Below are 26,932 nucleotides of genomic sequence, written 5' to 3'. Positions count from 1 at the left end.
AGCTATATTCCTCCCATGTGTATGAACAGGGGGAGGTTAGCGCGAGTTCCGTCATTAGACGCGCGGTGGCAGAGCCGACTCAAGGTTCGTTAGCCTTAGCCTCGATAGCGCTTCTGCAATCTGCGCTGGCCTGCATGATTTATGCCGCAGTGGTTGCCGGTGTACTTATGGGCTGCGGTTGGCGCGCGGCGCTAGAGTCCGAGTGCACCCCACGCGCTGAGGTATGCGCTGACGCGAGGGAGGGATGCGCGGCTTGTTTTTCTGGATTATATTCGGAAAAGCTCGTCGTCGAATTTAGCCCGAGTGCAAGGTGTAATGAAAGAAAAACAACGTTGATTACGCTATTCCAAGCAGATTCGTCAAGAAATTCGAGAGAGTCGGAGCCGTAAAGCTCTCCACTCGGCCAAATTCACGGCGAGCCACTCGACTCGACCTTAACGACCGGCAGCCGAATGTTTTCCACCCCCGCAGCTACTCGCTGCACTCGAATCGCTCGGCAGGAGGTCCAAGGCGCCTATAAACTCGCTCACAATGCAGGCCCACAACGATTCCTCCCTCTCTCTCTCTCTCTCTCTCTCTCTCACACACTCTCGTATGTGTGTCAAAGTAATTGCAGATGCGCCCGGTATTAGGCTAGGAGAGAGAGATCGATTGTTCTCCGTGCCAAGCGACCTGCATAATGCTAAAACTGCACCTGTGTGTGTGTGTGTGTGTGTGTGTGTGTGTGTGCCACTACTGAGATTTCAGGGCGTAAGCGATGCAGCTGTGGATTGCGAAGCGGAATGTGCGGTTTTTCTCTCTCTCTCACTCGATCCTCGACTACTTCCTGCGAAAGTACTTTATGTAGGTAAGTAGTTCAAATCGGATGTGTGCAGCGCTGCTTGAATAATCGCGGCGATTCGGCTGTAGTAACGAATCGCCGCTGGCTATAGGCTTCTATACACGTTATAACGTAAGCTTTGGAAATTAATAGTTTGCGGGAGGGTAAACAATAATCGCGGACGGTTTGTCATGCTTCGCTAAGAAAATTACCCTCTACTGGAGCGTGAACCAGTGCCTTGCATGTTAACCAAAAACTCATTAACGGAAGACGTCATACATTGCAATATTACAACGTTCTCTAGTGCACGTATAATAACAAAGTGCAAAAGGGCGGCGCATATACATGCTGATGAAAAAGCAAAGCGTATCTCCGGCTCTAATTAGGTTACAACCGTGACGGCATCGCGTAATCACGCTAATTTTCCAGCAATTTTTCACGAGCCACTTTTTTCCCCTGCGCAGCAAGCATAATCCCACCGCGTCTTCTTCCTGTCGCACTCGTCCCTCGAGACAAGAGCCGAGACACACCGTCGAGAGTCGGAAGACGGAGCGTCCTGCCAACGGGCTGCGCTACTGCTCATTAATTAGTGACAATGTGGTGTGGCTCTCGCCTTACATGCCTCTCCCTTTGAATTCGGATTCCCTTGGCTTCTCCGGTGCGGTCCCGAAATATTCGATCGGCGATTATTCAGCGACAAGAGTATCACTTAAGCAACGAGCGAGATTAGTATTACACGCTCGTTAAACTCTCAGAGAGTAGTATGCAGTGTGTAGCGCGGTATACGGCTACTATAGCATTCACCGCTTCAAGCGGACAATAGCCTCTGCTAACCTGTGCGTATTACGTGTTTCCGTATATTTGTCTTGGCCGGACGACGCTGTATACAGTGTGGGCGGTGTATACGACAAGCCGAGAGCTGCGAAATGTATAGATCGCTGATTTATCGGGCTGAGCGGCCGATGTCTTATCGCGCGCTTAGCTCTAAAGCGCGCGTGAAACGCAGTCGCTGATTACGCAAGCACTACGGTCCGATGAGCTTCGCGATATTTATACATCGGAGACGTTTATAGAGGCCTGATTTATTCGGTAATTAGGGCTTTATAAGCGACGTTTTATATTTTATACCGTTTCAGGCCTGGCTATTAAGGGTTTACGCGAGCACGTCTGACTTAACATGATGTATCACTACTGATTTTAATATGAATTTGTTCGGTGAGAGTTAACAGTGCGTAATTGTTTTCTCTCGAATTTCACCACACTTGATCGAATGGCTGGTTCGTTGTAATTTGTCAATGTCCTCCGTCAACGCTGTATGAACGATTACGTTGACGATTAAACGTTAATTATCAATTTTCTATGTACGCTATACGCGAGTTGCGACGATTAAAAAATTTTCAACCCAGTTTCGGAGTGAAAATAAAATTGTAATCGACGCTAACAAACGTTGAAAGAAGAAAGGGCGAAAAAACTGGGTATGATGGAAAAAACGCGGGAGAGCAAGAAATTCGCGGTGTAACTTTCGATAACTCATCGGCGTAAATTGAACTTGACCCACTGCTTGAAATCCTCCCGTCGATAACGAACGTCCTAATGAATACGCCAGACGCACACATCGTCGAGTATAAACGAGGAGGAATATAGAGGAAGAGAGAGAGAGAGAGAGAGAGAGAGAGAGAGAGAGAGAGAGAGAGAGAGAGAGACAGAAAGAGATAGGAAGATGTATGTGTAGGTGGATGGAAACGTTATTAATTGGCGGGCTGCAAGCACATGAGGAAAAAGAAATTTCAGTTCTGGGTGAGAGCTACTGACTTTTTACTGATGTAAGTTGGATGAGACTTTTTTTACGTCTAACTAACTTTGTTTTTCCAACAGTCGGAGAACCAATAGGTGCACGTGTCATGCGCTGCTCTTGCCGGTGAAATAGAGCTTGCGAGCTTTTAAAGAACGAGTCCACTCCTCGCGGGTGGAAAGAAGTCGAAAAGGATCCTTTTGACAAAAAATTTCGATATCAATCTTTTGACACGCCGTAAAATAACTGTACTCTTTTTTCAGCACGTCGTCGCGATCAAAAGCGAGACGTCCATAAACGGGGGGTAGAAGCGATTTTAAAAGATTACGCAATCAACGTAGAGAAAAAAGCCAATCATAAAAATAAAAGCTGCAGCAGCAGTCGTCGACCGCGGATCGAAAATAAAAAAAATAGAGAGAGAGGAACACAGCAAGCGGCCACGAAATCCATTCTTCGCACACGCGTGCACACGGCTCGAAACGCTGGTATTATCGGAAAACGCCGCCGCCGACGTGGCGGCGCACGTATGACCGCTTTGCAATATCCTCGCAGCAGCAGCTCGGGTCGATATACACACGGCGACGTCGTCTTCGAGTATGTATAGCCCCGCAGCTGTTCAAATTTACCGAGATCAAGCGACACGGGAATGTCTGCGCGGCGACGATTTCTCTTGGCGCGTTTGAAGTCGCTCACTCTCTCGTTAGTGCTTTATTTGCCGAGCTTTCGTAGGCTTGCTTATCATCAAAACGCTGGGTTTAGAACTGTTGCTAAATTGAAAGGGTTTTCGGATTATTTTTCGATGCTAACCGCTGATGAAAGATTCAAGAGGGGGAGGAGGACGCTCATAAGGATGTGCATTTAGAAAGCCGCCATTTCGCGCTTCATACGACTCGCGCGGGCAAAGGAGCTTTTTACGATTTATGCATGGGGCGTATAACGCGGAAAAAATTCTATCTTCTCGTGTTTCGAGAGCTAACTTTTCCCGGAGAGCGAAAGTTTTTAATCTTCGAAACAGCTATTCAAATTTTCTCCGACGCCCAGCGCATCCATTCAAACTTTGCTCTTTTCCGTATGTATAGTCGGCATCGATCTTCGGGCTTTATTTAAAGTGCGACAATTTTAAAAAACACACCAATTCACGCCGAATCTGAATTATTCAAAATCATCCCGAAAACTTTGTTTTCGACTCTGTGTGTACACTATACCGCGCTTGCAAAACTTTCCGGTCGCTAATTAACTTTCCAAACCTGCAGGAACCGAAAAAAGCCTCGAATACAACCTCCAAAGAAGAGTCGTCCGGAAAAAAACTAGGTCAGCGAAGAATTAACCGTACACCCAGCGTTTTATTTCCACCAACGCGGTTATGCATCACTCCAAGCAAGAAAGAGAGAAGGTATTCCTCGAGAGCTGGTGTCATCGCGAGAAGGAGAAGCGTCGCATGCAAAGCGAAAGCTTCCGCAATTCCGCGCCGCATTCATATCCCTCCCCTCGGCGTCTTCTCGGATTCCCTTTGCCGCCTCATCGAAAATTTCGCCGAGAAGTGAAACCGAGATGTTATTCGCGGTATTTTTGGTTATATGAGTGAAGGGAGAAAAAAAGGAGAATCGACGATCTCATCTTCAAAGACAAATCCCCTCGCGGCGAGAACGACTTGACAATACACAGGATCGCGACTTTTTACGACGGCACTGATGCGCGCCCGCGAACGATTTCTCCTTTCCGCACGGCTGTTTATAAAAGCGCGCGTCAGTTATGAGCTATAAATACAGCCCATCCGGTTTTTACGGTTATGATCGACGTGGGAGACGTCTTTCGCGAGCGGTGTTGTGTGTATTTTTTTTCGTTGCCTCTCCACACCGGGCCGAGTTGATTGAGTGCCGCGAGTTCGTTCGTATATAGGTGAGAGGAGAGAATTTTTTGCACACGCGTATGGCTGGGGATGTGTGTTTTCTTTTTCGTTGGAAAGATTGATTCGGTGGGAAATTTCATTTTCGGCTATCGAGAGAGAGAGAGAGAGAGAGAGAGAGAGAGAGAGAGAGAGAGAAACTTATTGCGAGGAGAGTGTTTGTCGATGATCGAGTGGTCTAATTTGAAATTTTGATTGCGCCCTGTGATGTTTCACTGAATGAATTTTTTTATAAACGAGTTTTATAGCTTTCGAAAATATTACTTACGCATATTCGTTGAAAGTGAAATACTCGGTGTAAAAACGTCTATCCTTACCTAAAAGATAAAAAAATAAAATCAGTACATTTTTATACCTACACGGATAAAACAACGACTCGACAACAGCATCGACAAAAAAATCTCCCAACAAAAAAGGCCGTTAAACGCTTACAACCGGACCGTGAAAAATTCCTAATCGGGAATCCCGAAATAAGCCCGAAACGATCGAAGCCACGTTCGAGCTTAAAGCCCTATCCCCGGTGGAAAAAAAATATAAACCCGAGGCCCAATAAAAGTGTGAAAGGCTATATCGATAAAGGGATCAAGCATCGCGCGACCGAGCAACGATTACGCGCTTCGATTTGCCGCCGTTAACTGTTCAAAGCCCTGTGTGTATGCGCTTGCAAGCTCTGGTGGGCGTTTGAAAAAATTATTCGAACGCCGCACTTCTTGGTTATGTGCCCGATAAAGGCTTCGGTCGAATAGCGAAGCGAGGCTCGGAATCGTTGTATTCCCGCTGAAATACCCGTGACGTGTGTTTATAAAAGTTTTTTTACCGCTCGACGATTTTCCCGCCCACGATTGATGCGCGGAGCGTTCGAAAAACGCTACAGAATGAAAAATTGAAACAACGATACTTCGGAGTGCGATACACTCGTTGGTTTCGTATCAGTCTGCAGATAGGTGCATGCGCTGCACAAATTCAGTGCATAAAATAAGTTCCAGGAAAAAGCTCGACTGTGTTTCGCAATGTAAAAATCATATAGAGAATTCAAAGGCAAGTCTCGCAGGGAAAAATTTGCTATTCCACCCCCGCAGCGCTCATCATTCTCTCGAGCAAAATCCGGTACTGTAGCGCGAGCGCGGGCGCAACAAACATTCCCGAACATATTTTCCAGGACAGCGCAGAGTAGCGCGTCGCCTCGGCTGCGAAAATCCCTGATTCACGAGCGCAACAGATAACGCGGCCGCGTAAAATATCCATCCATCTTCATCCGGGGTTACCGCGAGTACTCTCCCTCATAATGCCCTCTCTCTCTCCAGGCATATCTCGCTCTACCTCTATCTTTTTCTTTAAAAAGCTCCAAAGAGGAAGAAAAGGCTTGAGAACCGCCAAATAAATCAATCCTCCCTGCAAGCTCCCGATCATATAAAAGTTCGATCTCCCGGCAATAAACGTTCGAGTCCTACGTGACTCGCCTATCTGCGGAGGAGAGAGAAAAAAAGCAGAGGAGAAGCCTCGAAAAGAGGAATCTAAAGAGTGAGAGGGAAGCGCAATTAATAATTCAAGCCCAGGCACGATTTTTCAGTAGCAAAGCTCGAGCTTTCTCTCTCTCTCTCTCTCTCTCTCTCTCTCTCATCATTCCGTGTGTACGCGCCGCGAAACTCCTTTAAAGACGAACTGCCGCTAAAGCCAGCGCCAGAAATAGAAAGCCCCCTTTTTCGTAACGGACTTGCTCGTAAGGTCACTAGTGAACGGCAAGAAAATCTTTTTTTTTCGCGAGAGAGAGCGTGCGCGTCCGCCTTTCTCTAGGGACGACGAGATGGAGGCCTTTTGTTTTTACCGCTGCTGCTGCTTCTTTTTTCGGCGACAGAGAGTCGAGGTAATGTGAGCAAGGTAACACGACGGTTTTCACATAGGAGTATATCTGTGTGTGTGCGTGCGTGTGTGTGTGTGTGTGTGTTGACGGAATCGAAAAACTTCTTTTTTCTGGGACCTGTATAAGTCGGCGCGTAATGGCTGTTGATTGTCGTTATGAATGGAAAGCTTTACATCGCTTCGGGAAAATCGTTAGGCGAGTATCGTGTATGCATAGGTGCATTACGTACGAGCTTTATTATTGGCTCTCGCGGGGAGAACTTTCGCGGTCTTTAAAACGTGAATAGTACGTGCGCGAGGGTATATGTGTGTACTATCGATTGCGGCGTCGAATAATAATACGGGGAACGTGCAGTTGCGTAACTTTTATCTGCGATTCGCAGTTCGTTAAACGAAAAACAACGCACCTAACCCATATTTCGACATTTTACACTGTAATGTACGATCATTAAAAAAGAAATAATTAAAGAGCCATCGAAAAAAATAAAGCTCCGCAAGACACAAAACACACCGGAGAGTCCCTCTCACTGTCGCGAAAGCACGAAAAAACTCTTATATTCTCTCTACGTTCCTCGTATTCGCGCGCGCTTCCCTATTCAACCTTCCCCGTTCGATTTTCCCCTGCGGCTTGGCCTAGCGCTCATAACCTAGATTCTGCCGGATAGGCGGCGCGCGACTACCACTGCCGACGCCGGATCAGCGACACAAGCCTATGTGTGTGTGTGTATATGTGTGTGTGGGTATAGGCTTCCGCGAGCGTTTGTAATTTCTCTCTTTCGCTCGCACGGGCTGGCTCTTTAAACTTCGACTTTTTCGAGGTCTCGAGGCGCTCTCGCTTTAATACTTTAAGGACGCCGTGTGTGTGTGTGTGTGTGGGGCTGAAGAAGAGGTTTATTTCGGCGGCTGTCGAGGCGCTTCCTGGTGACGTTTTTGATTTCTTTTTTTTGCCTCCTCGATTAATGAAGTGGTTTTTTTGAAGATAGCATTTAACGTGACGTGAAAAATTTATCGACGAGGTTGTACGTGTGCAGTAATTTAATTATGGCAAAGCGGAAACACGGTTTGTTTTACTTTCAAACGCGTCGTTCCATCACGATGAAATATTCGCGAGGGGATGAAAAAATTAGAAGTTGAATCTGTTCGCGGTTTAATCATTCATAGATATCTGCGCTTCAAAATACACTATACTCTCGGCGGATCGATTCATTCCGCGCTAATAAATTAAGCGAGATTAAACATTGACGTTTATTTTAAAAATGAATGTATCGCTGTGACGAATTCCGCTCCAATATTAAACAAAATCCCGACTGTAAAATTTTCCATTAAATTTCCTTGAGGGCCGATGCACGTTGATTATTCAAATAATGCGTCGGCCTATACTCTCCTCTCTTTCTCTCTCTCCTTGTACTCGCACAGCTCTATACGTGCATGCGCTTGAGTGTACATGCGATGCAACAGCCTTCCAGGCTTGCAAATTTCGCCTCTAGGTCTTCAAATTTCGACTTTTTCGAGGTCTCTGCTTCTCTCTCTCTCTCCCTTTACGATGCAGTCTTTGCGCAGTGCATATTCAAGTTCAAAGTGAAAATGGCATGCGAGATAGCGGAGGGAAATTTGAATTTTTATTTCGGCCCGACGTTCGTCGAGATTGAAATCGCGCGCGCCGAGTAAAGCGTTTATTGATTGCGCTTTACATACGTTGAGCTCGAAGCGATAGCTGTGTACAAAGTTTTGAATGCAAATTTTGTTGGAATGATTTTTTGTCTTTCTTTTTGGTCGAAATTTTGATTCCCCTCGGGTGCACTGCGCGGGTTGACGTCAACTCGAAAATTGAATTACGTTGATGGTATTATCAATTTACTTATATATGACCTAGCGCTAATTCACTGTTTACGCTGTGTTCTTTCTCGATTCCCCTGAGCTCCGGGGAGTTATCCAAAAATTTATCGAATTACTCGATGCCGTCGCGACGTGCCATTAAATAACGTAAACCGTATCTGAAAAGCGCAAGACGAAACCATCCACGCCTTTCACTCGCAGCCCTTCACTGTCCACCTCCGTCTCTATCAGCCGAGGCGGAAAGAGATAACGCCCGGGCGTTCGTCTCTTTCAATTATCGTCTCTCTCTCAATTATTCTCTTCCAAATCGAACCCTTTCGACCCCCACGGCGACGTCTTCGCCGGGATTAGCGAATTTATCGCATTCCTCACCGTCGTCGTCGACTTTTCAACGTCTCTGAATTTCTCGATTTTGCTCTTCCTCCATTCCTTCTCTCCTTCGCCTCGGTGTTCACTTAAAGATAAATCGATGCGAAATAAATATCTTCCTTTTTGCCGGCGCGTTAGCGCTGAGAGTTGCGTCAATTACTCGGAAATGTATGTATACTCGGAAGGGAGAAGGTATCTAGATATCGATGAGAGAGAAAGAGAGAAAGTTTAAAATAGCTTCGCTTTCGTAATATACGATACGAGTGGAGGAGCTGGAAGTTTCGTGCTTCATATTGTCTCATTATCTGTGGCGTATCGAAATGTTTTCTACATCGAAAATAACTTACTCCCCCGCGAATGAATTTTGTTTCCGCCCCTTTTTTTATTTACTTTTCTCATCGATTGGCAACACTCGAAATCGCGAAAAAAATCTCCCTCCACCGATGGAATTTGTTTCAATCACTCGTCAGCGATTCCCTCATTTTTCAACCTCTCTCTCCGGCAAAAGCGAAGCAGCCGCATACGATTTTTCCTCCGCAGCAGAGCCAGCACATTTCTCTATCACGGTCAACGTCAGCAGCTACTCCCTGTTCAATGCCGTCCCGCTCGATACGACTCGCCGTTCCTCCTCCCCCACCACCAAAAAGCACTGCATCGTCTCTCTCCGTGTGTATACAGCTATAGAGCTGTTCATCCCAGGATGCACGTGTGGTTATATAGAAATCCTGACTGTCTCTGATCTCCGGCTGAGATACGAGAGATCCTCCAGTGGGACGGATAGATCGCACACGCTCGGCCTCCTTAGGCTTACTCGCTTTGCGGATATCGCGATATCCTTGCGCTCTTTGCTCGTGAGAGGGGGATGAAGGTGTGTGTGTGTGTGTGTGTGTGTGTATACATGCTTCCGAGCTAGTTTAGTTCTACTGGTTAGTTCGAGAGGACTATATCTATTTTTGGAAATCGTTCGACGATGATACGCAAACTTCGCTCAGATGTAAAACGAGCTAATTAACATACTTCGTACAACTTTTCTCTGTTATTATATCGAGCTTAATGGAATTTCAGACGGCCAACGGATAAGCGGCGCGATATTTAAAATCTGAATAACCTCTCGCGCGGTTCAGCCTTGGAGATAATAATAATACAGTTTCGAAACTGCGTCACTCGGGAGATCGCCTCTCTCTCTCTCTCTCTCTCTCTCTCTCTCTCTCTCTCTCTCTCAAGGCGCGACGTACATTAATAGCGAAAAACTTTACAAATTTCATGACGACCCTTTTCCAGCCCTGTGCATTTCTCCGCGGGTGCGAAAACCTTCACCGCTTCGCGATCGATATTAGACTCTCTCTCTCTCTCTCTCTCTCTCTCTCTCTCTCTCTCTCTCTCTCTCTCTCTCTCTCTCACTTTATGCACAGCAAGCCGAGTATTTCCGCGCTTAAGTGCCTCCGACTGAAATTTTCATCGGCAACGATTCGAATAAACAAGGATAAACTTTATTAGCGGCCGAGTAATTACCGGCTCGCCAAATGTTTCATCAGTTCCATTGTAGAAGGAGAGTCCAAGCGATCTAAATTTCAATTGAAAGCGGCCGAGATAGATAGAGAGAGAGAGAGAGAGAGAGAGAGAGAGAGAGAGAAAACGAACACCGACTATAAAAGGAATATGGCTTTAGCCGCAGAGCAGACAAGCATCTCTACCCCCCGACGCTCGAACTAATGGCAAACCGGTCAATTATCCTCCTAAACAAAAGCTCCCTTTGCCGCTCACTCGCTGCGAGCTGGGGAGAAAGTCTCATTATAGCTTCCGCGGTTGGCTCTCTCCGCGAAAAAGGAAGATAAAGCAACTATCCCCGCGAATAAAAGCTCCTCTCTCTATCTCGATATCGCGAAAACTTCAGAAGCAGCGAAACAAGACGAAAGTAAAAAACGAGGGTGTTGAGTGAGGAAGGGTAAAAAGGACGAAATGGATACACGCGAGGGGCAAAAAGAAGGTGATTAAAATCGGAAGGGTTGGAGCGATCGCTGATGGAAAAGACGCGAGATTAATCCGATGGGTTTTTCGTTATTTTAGATATATCCGAGGGAATTAGCAGCGCCGGCTCTTCCGTTTGTTTCTTTGGCAGGAGGGCTAATGGAATAACTTTCCCGCCGAAATGGGACTGTCCGATTCGTCGTCCTCGTCTTCCGAGGAAAATCGACGAGGGATGACAAAGAAGTTTTATCTCCTTGCTGTGGGTATTCCCTTTTTTCTCTCTCTCTCTTTCTTGTTTCTTTCACTTATTTCGGGTGTAAATAAAGAAGAGCTGCTGATACGCGTATACTTCGAGTAAATTCACTATTCGTCAATTTCCCCGATTCCGCATAATCAGCGAACCCAAAAACGCGGGGCAGTCGATTTCGCAGCGTTAATTAGATCCACAAATACCCCATATTCGCAATAATAATGATAATACCGCAGCGCAGTGCGTCTGTCAATCGGCCGCGCGTGACTTTGAAAGTAATTCGTGCATCGCTGCAAAGCTCGGGGCTAATTATCGCTGCTAATCGTCTCTGTGTGCATGTGGCCTATGAGCTTTAATGCAGCGACGGTTTCGAAATAAATAGTCGACGACACGTGCTAAGGCGCATTGAAAACAATGAAAAAAATCATCCCTTTAGCATATCCATAGGCTGTCAGAGTCGCTTTATAGCAGTCACGTATAAATAACCCGAGCGCGTCAATATCGACGGGCTCTATAATAGAGTGCACACAACATTAAAAACTATCGCGCGATCATCCTTTTTTTCTCTCTTACTTTTCGAGTCCGTTGCGCTTCAAAGATAATGAGGCGTCGTTCTGAGGGGCAAAATAGCCGGTGATCGAAAAAAAGCTTCTATTTGCGTACGATCCCGGGAGCGGCGATGAAAAAAATTAAAACGCGTGCGAAAAATGAATAAATCGAATTCGAGTGAAAGAATAAAATTGAAACTGGCAAGGATGCACATCCTGCGGTCGGATAAAACGTCGGCTCTCCGTTGGCACAAGGGTAAAAAGACTGGATTCTCGACGTCGCGGTTGAGCGAAAATGCTAAAGGATGCCCGTGGATTAAAGGGCGGAATGAAATAAGTGGAGGATACAAAGGCGGATTAAACGCGAGAGCAGCGCGGGAATGAAAAAGGAAGGGAGAGAGCGCAATTTTGCAAGGACGATTTTATGCAGAGGACGACTCTTCATAAAGGGGCGAAGACAGAGAGAGGAGAGCGGACGACGGCAGTTTGTTATTACGAGAGAGATAGTATGAAAGGCGCTGTATAGGAGCTTTATTTGCTCGGACAGAGCACACGCTGTAATTTATTACGTAATTACGTAGCTCTGGATTGAAGGTTAGGTATAGGCCGCCGCGAAACACTTGACCGCCAGAATATATATACAGGTATGTCGCAGCAGTCGATGAATCGATCGATTGGACACCTTTGCGCGATTTCCGAGCGAAGCATCGGGCCTAGAAAGTTGTGTTTTTTGGGGGAAAAAATGATTGCCATAAGCGCAAACAGCTCAGCCATATCATCAACCCTCGCTACACTGTACACAGTCGCTTAGAGGGCATAAACTGCCGTGCGATATCGCGAAAAGGCGAAGACCTTCTATCTTTCACACGTACACACGTCGCAAGTTCTCACACACACACACACGCAGTTATCTATCCGAGTGCGTGCGTGCGTCCGGGCTCGAATTTGATACAGCTCGGCCGTTCGAAGGCACTCGTGCGAGAAGCCGATTGGATGTGTATATAGAGCTCACTCGATGCGCGAGGAGAAAGGGAAAGAAGAGAGAGGGCGAAAAGCCTGCATTTGGATCGATCTCGGCGCGTCGCCACACATTTAGCATATAGCTGTGTATACGTAGCGCGAATGTTCGCGGCGAAATTAACCAGCAGGAACGCATCTCTTCGCGCCCTCGTAGCTATATGAGCCTCACGCTCAGACGCGCACGAATATGTGCGAGATCGTTCGCGCCCACGTTTATGCCACGTAATACAGGCGCGCTGCGCTTCATCGCGAGCTTCGGCTTACTCATTCGAAATTTTTACTTTCCGTTGCATCCCCCGCAGTTCGAAACAGGGTCGACTGCACGGAGCGAAATTCCAGAAAGTCAAATCCTCACGTATGCGCGGAAAGTTTCAGAAAAAGCAGCGGTAGCGCACGAAAAGAGAGAGAGAGAGAGAGAGAGAGAGAGAGAGAAATTTGGTCGTGGCACACTCGTACAGCGGCTGCAGATTTGTCACGAGCCATTGAGCACAACTAGGCTCTCTCGCTTGCAATTTCTTCTGCGCTGGCACGAGTCGAGTCGGCCCTCCTTCGCAGCCTCGGCTCACCTTCTTACCCTAATCGTGTTGCCGCGAGAGCGACTTCCTTCGCGCTTCTATTTCTTTTCGAGATCGAAACATCCGCGGGAGGAGCTTTTTCTGCTGGTATTGGAAATTTTCGAGTTTCTTAACGGTGGCAAAAAGCGCAAAGAAGATAATGTAGCAGCTCTTATTTCTTATCAACGAAAATGGCCATATGCGCGCTAAAGAGAGAGAGAGAGAGAGAGAGAGAGAGAGAGAGAGAGAGATATTCAGCGATGAAAGGGTACGTGGAAAGCTGCGCTGCCGCGAAAATTGCGTTAAAATGATGAAGACAGGAGTGGAGCAACAGAGAGAGAGAGAGAGAGAGAGAGAGAGAGAGAGAGAGAGAGAGAGAGAGACAGAGAGAGAGAGAGAGAGAGCAAGGGCGAGAAATTTCTGGTCGCTGTAAAATGAAGACAAGCTGATTTATGCACGCCAGACTCTCTGATAGTTCCATTGAATTTAATAACATTCCCAAAGCTCGTCGAGGATCAAATTACGCTCTATATCCCACCCAGCCCTCTCTCTATCTCTGGTACACAAAGCCCTGGGCGAAATTCGTTTTTACGACGAGATTTTCTACTCTTCAGAATCAAGATTCTGAATAAGCGTAGAGAGAGAGAGAGAGAGAGAGAGAGAGAGAGAGAGAGAGAGAGAGAGAGAGAGAGAGAGAGGGAGAGGTTATCCTGGACACGAAGCTTCGTATTTGACCTTTGGGAATACGTTTATGAAGCCCCCCGTAACGCGTTCATATGTATGCAAGTGGATACATGTGGGAGCTTGCAGGGCTCGTCGCGCGGCGGGTATACTCAATAAAAGTAGTGTGTACGCTCGGATATGAATTGCAGCGGATAAAGTTAGATGGAATTTTTCGAAATTCAAAAATTTTCGAATAAAATTACGAGCTTGTCTTAGGAATAGTCTATACGTATCGAAGAAGTCATTAGTGACGGTATCGCAGGTTTACAACAGCTTCCATATTGATGCAGGGCTTAATGCAGGTCAAGACGTTAGAACAGCGTGTTACGCGATAATGTTCGGTGAGCCACGTATACCGATGGATAATTAACGTACCATCTTGTAAGTTCGGCAGTTGCTGAGTAGTTGGCGGTTACTCGGGTGGTGAGGGGGATATTCGATCATTCGCTCTATACGATAACTATCGTACACGAATCTCAGGATTAACGGTACATCCATTGCATACGATATTTTTGCCTTATGCAATTACATTCCGACGATATACATCGAACAGAATCAATAAAGTCGATTCAATTATTTCTGTCAAGCAGCTCGCAAACAATAAACACGTTCCGCGACGAACCGCGTTGATGAATCGATTCTCCGAGTTAAATAATAAGGCATATTTTTCGAGAAACCACGGTATATACACATCTGAATTAATAAGCGTCCCTATAACCACACTTGCGCGTACAACGTTTATTTTTAAAACTTTCGTAAATTCCATAGCAGCCGCGACTAAAAACACAAGAAAGCTTTTTTCGCAAGCTCATTATGCCGAAAAAAAATTCCGAGGTATTCAAGCATCGCATCGGCACCCACGCACTATACAGACCCCAAGAGCTCTATATCCCTCGGAATCCGCAAGCTCATTCGGAATTCCATCAAACATCGAATAAAAGAAACCCGATGAAAAATCCTCGTCGTACACATAGCAATCCGCGAACAGGACTCTAATCGACCTCTCGACTCCTCGTGCCCCGCGTCCGATCGAGAAGAGCCGTTATAATACTCTACTCCAGACCTCTATACCTATATCTATACGTGTACCGCGTGTTTACTCGCGGCGTATAGCTACGATGATGGATTAGGAGAGCGACTGCGTGGGAGGAGGGATAGAGTCGAGGCGGGAAATTCAAAGTGCTCGGGATTTTTCAGCGGAATATGCACGAGATTAATCGCATTCCTCGCGAGCACGTGAAGATTCGATCTGACGCTAGTGTGCATACCGTGAACTTGACATTTCGCGTTTTTATGCCAATGCTGCGCCGTGTATGTGTATGTATAATGGATATCGTGTACAGCCTGAGGTCTTTAAGTAAGCCCTGGACGAGAGTGTGTATGTGTATGAGAACGTGTGGAATATTTTCAATCTTCTAAAAATTCCGCGACTTATAACACGCGAACTCGCGTCCTTCGAACTCTCCGCTGGGGCGCGCTTATGTGGGTTAAACTCGAAAAGTAAAAACAGAGTATAGGGGCCGCCGAGCGCAGCTTTCGGCGATTACGGCATTATGCAAATGTGAAAACTGTGTCGAAATCCGCACTAATAACTACTTTCTCTCACACACGCGCATTCGTTAATCAGCTGATTCAGCCTGTGCGGACCGAAGATTTTCCAGGCGAGCGATACGCGCGTGTTATACGAAATAAAAGCGCTGCGGACTCGTAAACGTCGGGCGCATTATAACTTAAATTTTCGATAATTTCGCAGCGGTCTGCCAAACGACTGCTTTAGACTCTCACGTACGCATACACACACACGAACGAGCGAAAGAAGATTAACTTATTTTCCGAGTATATATACCTATATAGGTGTGGGCGGACGTAATTTTCACCGACGCCCCGGAGCTTGAGTAAAGTAATTTAGTCGACGAGAGAGAGAGAGAGAGAGAGAGAGAGAGGGATGACGGAACTTAGGCGCTGAAATATATGTAAATAGCAAGGAGAGGCGGCGCTCGTTTAACGAGAAAAAGATGTAATTACGCGCGCGAGTTGTGCTCTCTCGGAAAAACTCGCGGCTTCTTTACTTTTATTTTGAGAGACTTCTTCCTTTTTTGGGAGAAGGTGGAGGAGGAAGCTTGAGGGATAGGTTGGATTAAGCGGAGGGTCAAATTCGTCGGAGCTTATAATTGCCGGCTGGCGAATTGAAGTTTTTTCGGAGAGATGCTGATGCTTACGTTATAGTCGAGGTGCTGTGTTATTGCAGTGCATGAACGTTGTTGTTTTGCTCGTGGTGCAATAGCATGAGTGAATTATGCAATTAATACACGGGCAATAATATTTAGGGTAAGCGAGTCTGTAAACCGCTTATAACAACGGCGTTTATAGGTCGCAAGGCACTTAATCTCGAAACGCACGAGGTCCGCGAAAAGCCGCGCATGAAGAATACAGAAATCCGGAAGAGCAGATCGCTCTCTGCGCGAACACGTCAAAGTCGCGAGCTTCTCTCGGACAAAGCCGCGGCGGCACTTATAAATAAACAAGCCGGAAACAAGCGCGGCGGAGGAAGGAAAAAGCGCGCGCCTCTTTGACAAAAACTTGCCGTCGACACACGCGCGTCGCTCTTGCTTTTTATTTTACCTCTTCGTCCCTCTCTCTCTTTTGCCATTAGAGAGCTACCGCCGGAGGAAAATACGAGGCGACTCTTCGTCTCCTCATTCCTGTCCCCCGTACTTCCGGAGGTCCGAGAGCAAAGGAAGAGGAAGAAAAACGTGCGGCAAATGAAAAGACACCTGGTATACAGGTATACGCATGCAAAGGATGTGACGTTTGGATGTAACGAGTTAACGACAGCCGCCGGGGGCTGAGTAATGCGCGGCGCGCGGCCAAGTGAAAAGTACGAGGGCGGGCTTTTTGTCGACGACGACGGAGGCCCTTTTCTTATGTATGTATATTTCATTGTTAGCCGGTCTACCGCGCGGGAGACGAGACGTCAACGCGACGACGCTTTGTGGGCGACGGCCTACGCCTATGCAATATCTTTCTGTCTCTGTCGTCACCTTGGATCTTGATTGCCCGAGTCCTAGATTCCATTTTCTCGCGTGCAGTCTACTTTTCGGGGATAGGTTCGCTCTGGGCAGGATTGATGTTTTTTTGCTCGAGGAAAGTTTGAGGTTTTTTTTTGGCGCGAAGCCGTTGTTTAGAAGACTGAAGAGGCAAGTTCGGAAGGCGGATCCGTCTTTGTTTAGAAGAGAGAGGCGCAGAGTTATTGTTTGCGGACTGGATTTAAAAGCTTTATAAGCTCATAAGTAGTCTAGCTGCGACGGACGAGGACTTTGGTATGCAGAATTACGGTTTTTCATAAAACTACGAATTTTATTGTATGTTTTTTATAAAAAAAAGTTTCTGCGCTCGCGTAACAGCGACAAATTACGTTTCGCCTTTTTCCCCGCGCACATGGCTTTTGTATAAAGAGAAGTAATGAATTTTATTACACAAAACCGGCCGGAAAAAGCGCTGTCAAATTGCGTCCCGATGAAAAATTGCCCCGCGCAGAACGCGAAAGATCAAAGAGGAGAATTCGTGTCGATGCTAATCTGCAAAATTAGTTTCCTTTGCCAATATAAAACATGTATCACCCCCGCACTCCTCCCCTGAATCATTCGCCGATCTCTCCGTCGGCATTTACAACGAAAAAAAAGAAAAAAAAATACAAGAGGGGAAATTCGCGAAGGTATAAAGGCCTCGGTAGCGCCGCGACAAATTGTCATTTTCTTTCCGCTCCGTCGACGTCGGCCCGGGGAACAAAAGAACTAGGTACTGCTACACGGACTCGCACACACGGAAGCAGGTGGCACGCGAGGCAGAAAGTAGTGCAACTGCGGAGGCGGTATTCTCGCTGCTGCTGCTGCTGCAACGACTAGACTCTCCACGAGCTCTGAAAGTGTCGATGGAATTACTCGGATATTCTCTTTTTGTACCTTATACTTCGTTTTTTTTTTTGTTGAGTTTTCGACGAATTGACCTTTGAAGCTTGCCGTCTTAAGAGCACTTACACTGGCTTTGTGCGGAGGGAGTATAGTGGAAATATTGTTGTTTATTGAAAATTTTCCGAAGGCGTTAAAAATATAAACCACTGGATATAGGAAGCCTCTCTATGGCTTACAGACGTCGACCTACTTTCGAGCCAAGCTCGCGAGCGTTCGAGGAGTAATAAAAACGTCACCGGCTCAAAAAGCAAAATGCGATACCCAATCAAAAACTTTGCCCTTCCCCGGCAAAATCGAGAAAAAGTAGAAATTTAAAAAAAGAAGAATCTGAACCGATACTCTTCCACCTATAGACGGCGAGTCGAGCGTCATTTCTGCATATTGCGAAAGCTCGCAGACTCTTTTATCTCCGGCGCGGATGAAAAACGCGAAGGAAAAAAAGCTCGCTGAAGTTCGCTTGACGAAGGGCCGCGAGGAATATAAATTCGTATACACAATGGCATGTACGGAGAGGGATATACACTGGCTGATTGATGCCCACGAGGACGGCGCGCGGCTTTTCCCGTGGATTAATAAAGTGACTTTCGCGGCGCCAGTGCTTTTAGGAATATTTCTCTCCGCGCGGCCTGCGCTAATAAAGGCAAGAATTTATTTCCTCGCTGATTCTTTTTCTTTGTTTTTTTAAGGGCCAAAAGATTCGAGAAAACGGCGAGAAAGTTTAGTTTAGAGGATCTTTCTGCTTCTGCATGCATATTAAGTGACTCGAGTTTATATTTCGAAGTTACGCATGTTGCTGCGGTGCACCGGGGCTTTACTTTATAGTTGCTGTTTATGCAACTAAGTTTCTAAAGATTATCGAGGTTGTTTTGCGCTTTTATGGGAAAGAGAGGAAGAGAGATAGAATATCAGCGTAAGTTTAATGAAGAGACGTATATACTTTACTCGATGAATCAAATATTTCGTCCGGTTATACGGGAGCACACTTTTCCAAATGAAACGAAATTTACTTAAGTACAAATACCCACATACATCATCGCGGGAATTAATTAAAATTTCCGGCCACCGCCGCCGCCGATGTATAATAATCACATCGCAAAAGTTCAGCGCAAGTTCGTAATTTACGTTCCGGCTCTCCGGAAACTGTTAAACTTGAGATTTTGAGAAATTTATTATCGGCGCGAGCTTGGAGAGGGAGAGCTCCGCGATATCCCACATATTTAAACTAAAACACGCCTCCAGCAAATCGAACTTAGCCGAACAAACCAAACTGCTCGGCATAGCTTCTCGAATTGAAGTGAACTTGATGGTTCTAGTTTTTTCCAGACGAGTTATAATCCAAGTCTGCCGTTGTATTATCGCGGATATGATGAAAAAATAATCGCGCACAAGGTCGCGAGACTCAGATTAACGGAAAGGAAAGAAACAAAGGCTTCGATTATTTATAACCCACTTTCTGCGAGCTTGCGACGCAATATAACGCGCGGTACAAAAGATACTCGCCCCTTGGGAAACGGCGTAATTCAAACACGCGTCTTGTCCCGGCGAGCTGCATCGCCGCGGCGTCAACCAAAGCGACTTATTAGAATTAACGGCCTCGAGAAGAAAAGAGTACGCGTGTTTTGGGATTTCACCTGTTCTGCGGATCGCTGTGGACTTTTTTCGTTATAAGGTCATGGGTACATGAGTAATTCTCAGCGACAATCCAAAAATCAGCCACTCGAGGGCGAAAGAAAAGAGGAACACGAGGAGGAAAATTACGGTTTCATCTGCAGCCAAGATAATACGAGATGCAAATTCGGCGTTATGAAGGAAGAGAGAAAGGGAGCAACACGTGCGAGAGGGGCAGAGCAAAATGAAGCCTCACCGGCAGCATTTGTTGCGCGCGCTCGTGCGATAAAAATTTCTCATCAGGGAGCTGCCGAGCAAAAAAGAAAAAGGAACGACGAGAAGAGAGCAGAAGAGAAGAAGAAGAAGCAGAGCACCGGAGGGAGGATGAAAACGACACCGAGCGAGTATAAACCCAATCTATGCATCTTACTTACCGACCAAGTGATACGGACTACTATTTTCTCCTCTCCTTCACTCTCTCTCTCTCTCGCTTTTATGCCTCTTCGTTCGATTCTATCCCCTTTGTGTCCCGTCGATTTCCCTTTTCCCCGGCGCGACGTTTATTCCTTTCTAATCATAAAATAGAATTATTCTGACCTACATCCCGAGCTTCTGCATATACAGTAGGGCTGTGTGTGTGCGTGCGTGCGTGCGTGTGTGTGTGTGTTTGTGTCGGAAAAAACGCAGTATATAGCTGCGGGGCGGGAATAAACAAAACTTTCAATCTTCGTAAATCTAGTTTTTTTTCTCCCTACGCCTCGAGCGCGTGCGTCAGGAAACGTTGTTTTTATTTTCTTCCTGCGTGTAAGCTTGGTTATATTTTTTTCGCGATTACTTTACTCCTTTTCGTTTCGAAAAACTCGCCCTTCTCATACACACAGTTACAGGTATAAGTACACCAGCGCAATGATTACACGGGCGAGCACAGCGAGTTATGGCTCGTGAATGCGCGAGAGGATTTCAATTTTTCTCAAGCGACGACGGAATCTACTTGGCCTACATCTAATATGCGCTCTCGGAGCTTCGTCTGGTCTTTCCGTTACATAACGAGACGTTCGTTGAATCATTCCCTCTTTCTCCGCGTATTTTTTTCTCTCTTTCGAGCCTCCGAAGCCACTTGACATCCTCTTCGGACGATACGTGAATAATACACACACACATACAGAGGCGGAATCTCCGTCGCTCTCTTTCGGACTGCCGCGCACGGATTACACGATTTGCATGTGTAAATCGAGGCGGATTTCAATTTCCGCGAAATTTTGCGTGAAAAATTTAGCCGCGGCAGCAGTTCCAAACTTATTTCCCAGGGTGTAAGAGATGCGCGGGATATTCGAAAGCGGAGGATTTTGCTCGTTTATTTTTGCTTAATATTGACATCTACTCGAAATGTGTATACACAGCAAAGATACCTACTCGCGTACGCAGATGGAATTACAAATTCGCTGAACAAACCGTGTACAACGCGTTCCACACGCGCGTACGAGCGTTTTTCGATTTTCCATGGCAAACTCGTCCATCAATATTTATCAGCGCTCGATTCGTAGGTGAAAATATTTGCTCGACGCTCGATCCGCGAGTTCCACGTACGATGAATAAACAAATTGGACTTACTATACGCGATTAATTCGCGCGTTATAAACATTTTTCGATATCCAGTCTACATAATACAGCAGCCCAGGCTCTTTGTGACCGCAGTTGAAACATCCATCTCTCTTTCGCTCGCCGCCCTCCAGGGCTGCTCCGCCATCGTCTCGATTGACCTGATTCAGCGAGGCGCGCAACGATCGAGAGAGAGAGCAAGCGATACATACCTAAACGCTGCGCAGCCGAATGAACGAAGCCCTCTCTCTCTCTCTCTCTCTGCATTGTGTCCTCTCCACCAGAAGCGAACGCCCGGAGAGAGACGACCTCTCGCGCTGGGCTGCTACTATACTGTGTATGTGTGTCTTTTGGTTACGGAACGAGAGAGCCTCGTTTACGTAGAGTTTTGAGAAATTTATTTTCAACAAACCAGGATACAAGAAGCTATACTTATACACAATACATCGAACTGCGGAAGATATCGTTTGCAAATGGAAATCCGTTTTCGATGCGAAGACGCGCGCTCGATGCGCACATCCGTTTTAAAAGTTTCATTAAAAGCGGCTTAATTAATAAACTTCGCATTCCCGCGCGATATATATATATAACCGCAGCTCCATACAGCGAGAGTCGAGTTATATATGGTCTCAACTGACCGTGGCACCAATATAGAATCTCTAATCAATCTCTCCGCATCTCACTCTCCTCTTCTTATCGCGAGCGCATTCCTGCGTTTTTTCCCTCTTCTCTCTTCCTCAGCAGCAAAACTACCCATCAAGCTTCATCCATATCGACTCTTTATCCTTTCTATTCTTCTCCCCGTCGTTCCATATACGATTGCTTTTGCACGAGATTCGAACTGTATTATTGCTATTTTTTTCATTCGCAACTCAACCGCCTCTTTTTCCATTCCTCGACGCACCGCATAGGCTCTCGGCATCCCACGAGAGAAATAAGTCGATACAAGCCCCTTCCCTATATCGCATTTCTCTTCATTCCTCATAATCTCTTCGCCTCGCTCTTTCTTCTCAATTACGACGTCGCCCCCTAGAAACGAAGCAAGTGTATTTCTACACACGGCGAATAATCCTAATCGACCGTTTATACTCCCGCAGGGCAGCAGCAGCGCATCGAACGACTGCTAGTAGTGCCACACGCAGCGTCTGCCTGTACTCGGACCTTCATCACTGAGAGAGTTTACGCCGTCGACTGCAGCCTCGCGCGGCTATATATATATATAGTGTATACTGAATTACTTAAGCAGTTGCGAATTGAATAATGGCCTCCCGGGAGAGCGCCAAAGGAGAGGAGCCTACCACACGTGTGTCTGTGTGTCGGTGTGGGTATGTAGGTTGCACACAGGCCTTTATATTTCCCAGCTTTTGACTCTCGGTCTCTGTGCAGGACTGACCGATATGCGGATGGGAAAGTGCGCGTCGCCCCCGGCCAACGATGCTATCTGTGCCGTCTACCTATATATGCACTCCGGTTGGATGAGTAGCCGCCGACGACCACTGTGTGTATGTGTGCGTGGGAGGCGTATACGTTGCTTTTCAAAGAGATAGGCTTGTTTTTAACTTTTGTATCGTTCTCTCTTTCTTTCTCTCCGAAGCTCACGCGACTCGTGTGTGTCTGTGTGTTTTCTCGATTGAATTTTACCCGTGTGTGCATAAGTGCAATTTTAACTCGGTGTGAAAAATCGCTCTTTCCCGCGATTGCATATTCATCAATTTAATAAAAGCTCGCGCAGTGTATGTGTGTCGAGGAGAGAGAGAGAGAGAGAGAGAGAGAGAGAGAGAGAGAGAGAGAGAGAGAGAGAGACAGCGCGCGAAATTACATCGCAACGGCGGGGCAAAATTTATACCGCACTCGGGTGTAACTTCGGCGCAGCTGCTGTCCGCTTCTCTGCACTAACCTTAAAAGGACTGAAACTCAATTTCGTCGAGTCGTCCCGCGAATACGCACACAGCGTAATGACGCGATGAATAATTAATCTGAGGACTGAGAGAATCGCGCGTGTGTTTTCTTTTTAAATCAATTTCGCACAACTCTTTTACGCGATGGAAATTTGGCTAACACACACGCATAGGGTAATCCAGTCAGCTTTCCATTTCCTCGAACGGAATAGAAGCTCTTGACAGATGGAACGAGTGGAAAAGAAACGCCGTAGCTGATATCGCGAGCCAGATGGAATGGACTCCGCTATAATTGACAGAACGATTCGAAAGAGCCGCCAGACGCGGTTATCTCTAATGGGAAAGCCGAATTTCGGATAACCACCGACCCCATCCCTCGCCGCGCACGCGACCGATGCCTCGATCACGACCCCACGGAGCGGAACTCTCTGCGCTGTGGATCATAAACTCGTGGGCGAGCTTTTTTTCGGATTTGGAAGCTCGCTTCGTTTAATTCCGTGGATATTAATTTTATCGCCGATGCGTCGCTTTCAAACGACTTTTTTAATAAATTCTCCGAACTTGACACAAGAGGCTACACTGGAGGCTCAAAGTTTTCCCAAAGGATAACTTTGAGGGAAGACTCCGTAGCCGCGTCGTGAATAGCCTCGCGAGTTTCCGCAGCGTAAGATAATGTTTATGCGAAAAGCGCGTTATTAAAATTCTGAAAACATTCTTCCCAACGACTCGAGCCTGGAAACTTCGAGGCGGAGGACAACAGTGAAACGATGAATCGCGGGAGGATGATGCGGGTGAAATGGAAACACAGCAGCGGCTACTCGAAGATTTCACCTCGAAGGAGAAAAGAAGAGAAGAAGCTATACACGGCAAATATAGATTTTATTGCCAACGGCTAAAGTTTCATTTCTCTTTTAATCGGCGCGGCCGCCGGCGAAGTAAAGAGAAATTTTTCCAATAACCCAGTATTTTCACTTTAAAAAGGCTATAAATAGCGACGAGAGAGAGAGAGAGAGAGAGAGAGAGAGAGAGAGAGAGAGAGAGAGAGAAAAGAGGAGAGACGCCGCCGACGCTGTAGAACAAGCAAGAAGGAGGAAAAAGAACGCGCTGGCATGTGTACGTCTACGTTTAATCGCGCTTAATAATAACGCTGGGCAGTTATGTTGCAAAAAGAGAAAGGGAGAAGAATCAAGGATGAGTGGGATTATAATCGCTGTCGTCGTTATTCTGTCGGACATGGAAAAATTAGGATGGTATTTAGACTTTTCGAGCGTTGATTCAACCGAGATTGCGTAGATAGGCCAACTGGGTCAGTGGAAATAATTCCGCACCGCGAATTACCCAACTCCTGATATACCCCTGATTATATCGTCGGTATCGATCAACAGTTAGCCGGAGATAAAGAGACTGAAATGGAAGATTCAAACGAACTTCGCTGCCCCAGTTACGGGATGAATATATACACACACCTCGAGAACTTCGCGGCAGTCATTTATACACCTTTAATCCGCGGTGTAACTTTACAATCGCTCCTCGATCACCAGTTGATTAAAACCGCATTTGCACGCCCGCGAAATATCGAAAATAAAGACAGCGCTGCGAAAACAGTTTGCGAAATTTTTGCACAAATAAAAGTGACGAGCAGAGTTCAACAGCAGCTCGCAGCACACATATGGCCGTCGGCAGCCGTCGCGAACTTTCAGTTCGCGCTAACCAGTGTGCGCTCGCAATATCATAAAACAAACTGGAAACGTCGCGAGTTTATAAAGCGTATCTCGCTCCTCGTATAAACAGAGGGCGATAAAGCTGTTGCTGCTGCTGCCGCGTCGGAGTAGGCCGTGTGAGTGTCTTTGTGTGTGCTATATAGCGAGAAAGAGGGACTGATGGAAGGGTCCGTGAAATTTTTGCTACTGCGAGTGTGCGCTATCGAAGGGCAGCGCGAAAATCATTTTCAGGCTAGCAAGATCGATGATGGGCTCTAGTGTCGAGGGTTCGCTGCTCCGGCGAGATGACAGAAATTTTTTACATTCTGTTTGTCAATATGAACGCTGCGGAATAATGCGGTTTAGTGTATTGTGAAGTATTCGGCTTTTCATTGAATTTTTCAAAAAACTCGCTCGAAAGTTCAAGCTCGGAATTACCGAAGCACTTTCGAATGATTCGAAACCGCGACGTGCTGATTTTAATTCTCGAAACTTCTAAGCGAAACTCGCGCTAGGTTTTTTCCCCCTGATTCGGGATGAACTTTTCTTATCTGCGGAGTAAACTGTAAATAAAAGTTGGCGAAACGAAATTAACGTGAGAAAAAGTGTATAAAAAAGTATTTTTTACAGTCAAAGCCCAGGTTTCGTAGAATTGGTTATAATTCGAGCACAGAAAAATTTTTGAAAAAAACTCGCAATTTCAAAATTAAGCGTTAATAACTTTCTCCGAACGAGCGTTTTTGATAACTCTCGCAGGATATTTAAACGTGATACGTTCGTTCAAGTAATTTTTATTTTCCGGAATATTATAAACTTTACGGTTATACAACACGATGATATACGAAGCGTATTCTCGCGAAACTCTTTTTATACGGCTGAAAGATAATTTACTCTTTAAGCTTGGTAATTAACGTTCATTTATTCCGATGAAAAATGTATGTTTTCGACTGGATCTCACTGAGAAATTTGCTGGAAATATGAGATATTCGAAATTTTTTTTTAAGAAAGGTATGATTTAATCACATGATGAAGGAAAGAGGAAAGTGCCTATGCGCCACCTATCGTCGCTAGCCAGAGGCTATCATAGGGTCGTGAAAAATTTATCAGGTTTGTTGTGTAAAATTTCAAAACTTACACCAGCAAATAATTGAAATTCACCGATTAAAAGCTCCCCTCGTAAAAATGCGCTTCCAAAGTATTTTCCGATACACCGCGGTATTTTCGCGTAATAAATCGCTTTCCAAATAAAAGAGTTCAGGGCTGTACACAATAGCGGCTCTCTCTCGCTCTCTCGTCGCACTAAAATAGGCCTCATTACGCGTCGTCCCCTCATTAAAAACAATAATGACGAAAGACCTATAATGTCCATTCGCAAACGAAATTCAAGCAAAGGAGAACAAAACTCACCTCAGTGCTCGCGTCTCTCCTGTATCGTCCCACTTGCTCCGAATCTCGTCTTCTCTCTCACACCTCCGTAGTATCGCACTCATTCATCCCGAGACGCGACGGCACTTGAGTCTCACCGCGATCGTCATTTTCCCTCAAGGACTTTCCAGGACGATCATCGTCGGAGCAGTGGCACGTGTGCGCATAATCATCCCCCGAATCCCAAACTCGCGGCGCATCAGCCGCCGCTACGGGCCATCGTCCGGGAGCGCTGTAATATGCAGCAGCAACAAACAAACAAAATCCTCTCGGCACACGTGTACAGAATCGCACTACTGGCTACATCATCGCACACGCGCACGTATACGCGAGCTCAGAGCGGCTGCAACTTCGTCCGCATGCACATGGCGGGAAAAGGCTCGGGGTGAGGAGGAGGTGTACGAGAGACAAGAGAGCGAGAGACAGAGAGAGAGAGAGAGAGAGAAATAATACGTGTGTGTGCAGGCGCTGCGTTGCGTTCGCGTTGGTAGCCGCGATGATACTAACGCCAGCCTCCGAGCGAGGAGCCAAAGTCCCTTTCCCAGCGGCCGTTCCTACTACTACCCCAGTAGCAGCACCCCGACCTCTCTCTCTCTCTCTCTCTCTCTCTTTCTCTCTCAGCGCGCTCGAGTTCTCTCCCACCCACCCTCTCTGTCTCTCTCTCTGTCTCTCTCTCGACGCTACCCGCGGCGGATCGATGGGCCTGTCCTCGTCGCACACAGAAAGACCCGGCCGGCGGCGAGGTAAACCTCGATGGGGTGGGGAGGGCAGGTCGCTAGCTAGCTTCTCCTCCTCCTCCTGCGCTCTCTGTGCCACCCTCCCACTTGCAGCAGCAGCAGCAGCAGCGGCGGCGCGATGTTACGCTTTAGATGGGTGGGTACCTATATAACTCTACGTGTGTGTGTACTATACACACCTGCTTCTTCTCTCTCTCTCTCGCTCTCCCGTTTTCTTCTTCTTCTTTTACTTTTTCGGCATTTTACATATAGCTTCCTCTCTCTCTCTCTCTCTCTCTCTCTCTCTCTCTCTCTCTCTCTCTCTTTCTCTCTCACTCGCATTAATACTCTCGCTTTATCTCTTGCTCG

The 26,932-nt window shown here is 46.5% G+C and overlaps 1 protein-coding gene across 12 annotated transcripts in view; it reads right to left on the bottom strand.

Annotated features, from left to right (window-relative positions):
• Positions 1-26,368, bottom strand: part of LOC100123078 (octopamine receptor beta-2R) — a 176,998-nt gene extending 150,630 nt beyond the window's left edge. For 4 of the 12 annotated variants that reach the window (XM_032600553.1, XM_032600554.1, XM_031931267.2 and 1 more), the window contains exon 1: positions 25,830-26,366. The gene's annotated coding sequence lies outside the window, so the exon portion shown is untranslated. Of the gene's footprint in view, positions 1-25,829 lie in introns of all 12 variants that reach the window. The other 8 variants (XM_016985657.3, XM_032600557.1, XM_031931279.2 and 5 more) reach the window with 4 other exon arrangements.
• Between the last annotated feature and the right edge of the window lie 564 nt (positions 26,369-26,932).

Source organism: Nasonia vitripennis, chromosome 5, assembly GCF_009193385.2.
Source record: "Nasonia vitripennis strain AsymCx chromosome 5, Nvit_psr_1.1, whole genome shotgun sequence".
NCBI classification, from domain to species: domain Eukaryota; kingdom Metazoa; phylum Arthropoda; class Insecta; order Hymenoptera; family Pteromalidae; genus Nasonia; species Nasonia vitripennis.
The sequence above is the reverse complement of the archived record's forward strand: the minus strand, read 5'-3'. Positions and strand labels throughout refer to the sequence as shown.